The sequence below is a fragment of the Saccostrea echinata genome, unplaced genomic scaffold (genome assembly GCF_033153115.1).
Source record: "Saccostrea echinata isolate AGI-Se365-2 ecotype Australia unplaced genomic scaffold, CSIRO_AGI_Sech_v1 ptg000058l, whole genome shotgun sequence".
Taxonomy (NCBI): domain Eukaryota; kingdom Metazoa; phylum Mollusca; class Bivalvia; order Ostreida; family Ostreidae; genus Saccostrea; species Saccostrea echinata.
This window is the reverse complement of record NW_026889807.1, coordinates 3,886,729-3,892,284: the sequence shown is the minus strand read 5'-3', so window position 1 is coordinate 3,892,284 and position 5,556 is coordinate 3,886,729. Positions and strand designations below refer to the sequence as shown.

Sequence of the window (5,556 nt, the reverse complement as noted above, 5' to 3'; positions counted from 1 at the left end):
TCTTCTGTTCTATTGCCACCATGTCTAGTCTTGTTCTGGCTTTGTTCATAGAACATACGTTTGAAGAAAAGCGCCATGCTCTCCTCGGGAGGGTACAAGACCCTACCAGTTTAGCATTAGGAAATAAAATTTTACATTCAGACAGTATGTGTTGAACTAAACGAAACAGGCACCTTAAACCTACATGAACCTACATGTATATTGCTAGTCCCACAATGAATGATGATAAATTCCAAACTTTAAGTTCTTTAAGGTCAAGATCTAGTAAATGACTTTAGACTAACTTTTTGGCGCTAGATCCATTATGACGTCATAATCAATTTTAACTTCCTTTTTCCCGTACTTTATGGCTCTAATAGAATTATGTAGGAAAATAAAGTATTTCATGGAATTCAACTTGAAATCATGTGAAAAATAATCCCGATATTCAATTTAATGTCATTTTAAAGAAGAGGCCAAGAACATACAAATAATCGTTTTCTGAGAGACTGTAGGCAATCTGAATACATTTCCTTTGTCTGATATGGAAAAAAACTTCCTATTCATGACTGGTTTTCTTATTTTTTCATTGAAAATGACAGTTTAGAATATGATTTTTCGTCTTGTTTATCTACAAATTATGCCCCGAAACATCTTATTTGACCAAGCTATAGTTATAAAGCATCATCAAAGGAATTTATTTCTCAAATTTGAGAAATCTGTAAGCACCTTTCTTTTACTAGATCTTGACCTAAAATACTTGAGCTATGAAAGGGGATTCAGGAGTTTCTTGCCGCTGTAACCCTGCCACCAAATGTTTGCTTGTGGTAAGGAGAGGTTCATTCCCTCCCTCCTTCAGGCGGCAGCGACTGCGACCCTCTTGATGATGGAAGACCCCAGAATCCACATATTAACTGGATCTGAAGTCACTTGATTTGTATCAGCATTATGAAATAACAACCCAAATAACTACAACTACAGTAGAAACTTAACTCAATCCAAGGAAAAATATTTAACAATTAATTAGCCCAGTGACATGTAGATTGGGAAATGTGTGGAGGGAACCTACTTGGTAAGCCTTACCTGATGTAAGATTTATAAGTTTGCAAGCGCCAACGGCCTGAAGCCTGTATAACCTCGTCCGATATACCCTGTTGGGCTAACATTGTTGCAGCCCCTTTTCTGAAGGAATGGGATTTCCAAAGTTTACTATCTATACCCAACATGTTTAAAACTTTTGTTAATACTGCAGAAATCTAGTAACGAGTTATTGTTTGGCCAGAATAATGACAAAACAGCGGGCCTGGAACGCTTGGACGTACTTGTAGATATCTAGTCATTGGTTTAACTGGGCAGGATAATTGTTTAGTAGCATTAATGGTCAGTATTGTTCCCAGCCCATATTGGTCAGTTTTTGAATACCTGATAAGCAAATGAACTACTGATTCTTGAATAGCAAGATGCTGGACTTGAATAATTTTATTGCATGACTTTCCTTTAGAAAGAGTAAATTCCCCTACTCTTAACAAGGCATGGAAAACCAGAGCAAAAGCAGCTGCAAATAGTTTAGTTTCATAGGAATCATGACAAACCGAACGCAGCTTTTCTAGAATTTGATTTCAAAAGTCCAAAGTAATGGACATACGTGTGTCTCTTTCACACTTTGCCCTTTTAAAACCTTCCAAGAGTTTACCCACCAAGAAATGCTTGGTGGGGTCACTACCCCCTAACAGTTTACACTGATAGGGAATTGCAGATACAACGGCCCTTGCTGTAGCTTGCTTTGTCCCATTAACAGATAAATATGCTAAAAATATGAAGAAATGTTGACATGGTGGTGACCACAAAATACACAATTCTTGTGTTAATCTAAATTGATTAAAAGTTTGCACACAAACTGAATAAGATTGGGCTGTGTTACTTGCTAATGATGACATAAAGAGGCGCGGTTAATTTCATCTGTGAAAGCTCACTGTGGAAAGAAGCTGGAATTGTCCAAGGTTGTTGTTCTGCTCTTGGGGATAGCTCCCTGAATCTGCGCCACTGTTGACGAGATATTGTATCAGCTATAGCATTATGTTTGCCAAGGATGTGTTGAGCCTTAAACTGTATGTTGTTTTTTAAGCTGACAGGCATAAATGGTGTAATGAGGGACATGACTCTTTCAGATGATGACTATCAGTAAAAAGCTGGAGGGTGTCCCGTGAACTCTATTCAATGTCAGGGAAATAAACTACCCCACTGAAGATGTTTAAAAATTCTAAACACATATGCATGTCTAGTTTCATTGGTTTGGTGATATTAACATGGCTATAAGGCTTGTACTTGCCCATCATAGCATTGTAGAACCGGCTATTAAAAGCACGACTACATGTTTCTGGAATGGCCTTAGCAAAAAATTCAGTTTTCCTAATATGCTTTGAAGGGATGCTATGGTAATTGTTTTTTTTTTTTTTTCAATATTATGTTCTAGTATTTGTGAAATTTCTTGGACTTAACTAGCGGATGGAATGCGGATTTGCATTTTAACGGTATCTATTTCCAAACTAAAGAATACTAGGCATGTAGTGGGCTCCTGTGCTTTGTCTGGATTAAGGGGAATGCGAACAGACTTTTGAATGTATTTAGCAGAATTAGACAGTGAATAGAGTCTACCCTTCCCGCAAAAAAATAAAGTCGTCTAAATAATGGTATACCATATTCAATCCCGATTGTTTCCTAACCAGCCATTCCAGGAACGTTGAAAATGTTTCAAAGATTTTACAAGATGTTGAGCAGCCAAAGGGCAACATTTTGTCAATATAATAAGCTCCCCTAAAGAAAAGACCCAATATTTTTTTCGGTTTAAGGCAAAATACTTCAAAAATTTTCAACAACAATTTGAACCTACCAATCGGCTGCTAGATTAGAAAGAGAGAAATGCCGTTACTTCATCTATTATATACCCAGTGATAACCCTACTGAAAAAGAAACGTGTTCGGAACTCGGATTATTCCGGTAGGTGCAGACGTAATTAAAACTACCAATTATCACAAAGATAATTACGCATAATTTTAGACTGTGCTTTAACATGCGTCCATATGATTATTTTTACATTAAATTTCATTATATATTATTATCTAAATGATATTACCAGTGATTTTTTACTGAATAAAAATCTCATTGATTTTCAGATGCTATACGTCAGTGCTTATCTGAAGTAGGTGTTGGTCAATATTAGTTATGCTAGTTCTATCATTTCTTTACTGATGCTTATGCTGGTAATACTTTTTTTTAAATGCTGATCCTGATGCTAGCTGGATGCTAATGCTTATTCTGCTTATGCTGATTTATGCACATATAACAAAATTAGTTCCCTGAGGTGTAGTATGAAAAAAATGATTTTAAATTATATTAGATGGAATACCACTTAGTACCCATTGAAATTAAACTTTGTCATTTTTCTTTTTTAAAGTTGTGTGAAGTGTCTGGAAAACGCAAGAATGTCTTGCTTTTGGTGCAGTTTTGATGGGATGTGTTCACAAACAAGAGGAAACTGTCGCTATAATGTAATTGATAATGCCTGCTTAATCATGCATAATCATTCTATAAAGGAAGGTCGTATCATTTCAACATTAAAAAAAGTTTAAAGCAAGTAAACCTTTTGGTTACAGCAAAGATACGATTTGTGGTTGCATGACATTTCGTTTCATTTTCTTTTCTAAGTCTACTGTGACCGACATAGAGGTAAGTTTTTTTCCTAATATTTTGAAAATAAAAATAATGTAGATAAATGTTGCACTTGTTTCAATTTTACTAATCTCTTTTGAAACAAAGATCGATCAACATAAAGTTGCAATATTTAAACATAGAGATTTGATATTAAAAACTTTCATCAAATTAAAGAATGGAACTTTAAAGCTTAAATATCTGTTTTAGTATTTGTTTTAAAGAACAATATTTCAAGTTACATATATATATATTGATTACATGTAAAGACGTAGTCTATAGAAACAGTATGATTTCTGAATTGATTGTATCACCTTTGATGAACCATGATATAAAAGAAAAATGTGATCGTTGAGTGTCTGTAATTTAATGAGGATGAAATTCATAGGGAATTTATTTGAAAATTATCTGAAAATTATCTGAAAATGATGTACAGAATAAAACAAAAACACCTGTCGAAGCCACTTGGAGAGAATTTATACTACTGTTTCACAATTACAAGCTTGGATACCAGTAAATCATGAGAGAACTGGCTTTTGCTTTAAATTTTATAAGCATGGCACCTCACTGAATCATGTGAACTTAGTTTATGTATTAATGCACGTAAGATTAAGAATATTTTAAAAAAATGCACATTGGACTACATTTAATAATATTTTATCTATAAAGAGTAAATTAAACACAGTAAGTGATATTTATGTTCCCCAAACAAAGTTTGGGAACATATTGTTTTTACTCTGTTTATTATTAGTATTAGTATTATTAGTATTTTTATTATCATTATTCTTTTTTCTACTTTCTTCTCCGGTACATTTTTGTCCGGGAGTGTTCCCATAGAACCACTCATCAGATTGACATGAAACTTTTCAGGGTTATTAGGCATGTTGTGTAGGTGTTTGGGACGAAGTTCCGCAGCACAGTTAAGGCTGCAATAAGGAGCGGGGCCTAATGTTTACGGGAAAAACTTACTATGACATCACACAAAATTAGATGGTCTTCAAATTACCACAAAATGAAATGATTTGCTATTTTAAACTGTTGGATAGCTTTAAACTACATCAATACTTACTATTGCATTCATTATTGTCGTTGGTTAAATCCTACACAGAAACATATAAACAATTCATTGATCGCAATGCACTTGGCAATGTGACGTCATATCGTAAAATTTGACGCAGTTTGTATGCAGTGAAAGGCGGATCAAGTTATATTTTATACAATGAAAAATGTATTTTGTAATTAAATAAAATATATTTGCAGATACATAAGAGGCAATTAACTTGGATGCGATGTTTATTTTATGATTTTATTTATATACTTCACGTACATTTCCTAGACAAGCGATACTGCCGAATATTTGTATGCAGATACATTGAAGGGTAATAGAAGGGTCGTAATAAATCGATATATTGCAAGGGCATACCCTCAATGAATTATGACAAGCTTTTACACATAAATTCAAGAGGTATGAAGATATTTGAAAAGTGCTGCGAACCTGATGAAATCTTGTAAATGAATTAATAGCCATTCTCTGTAAGCATTTAAACTCTTATATAGGGAGTGTGGCACGCTAGGTCTTGGATTTTTATGAAACTTGGCACACATTGCTATATCGATGTATGAAACTGAAATTCATAATAAAATGGTTGCTATGGTCAATTGTTGCCATGGCAACCAACATACATTTTTCATAGCCAAAAAAATGCTAAATTTTGATGAAAAATGATCCTTTTTGACTAATTAAAAGTCTTTAATAGAACAATATATTTACATGCCTTTATCTTTTTGCCAAAATACATCATTTTTATAGTTCTTTAGATTATTTCTAGTATTTGAGTAACTTTACCTCATAGAAAAAATATCCCCCGT

General features: G+C 33.8%; 1 pseudogene; it reads right to left on the bottom strand.

The window, feature by feature from the left end:
• Positions 1-1,210: 1,210 nt before the first annotated feature.
• LOC133174560 (uncharacterized) lies at positions 1,211-2,312 on the bottom strand (annotated as a pseudogene).
• Between the last annotated feature and the right edge of the window lie 3,244 nt (positions 2,313-5,556).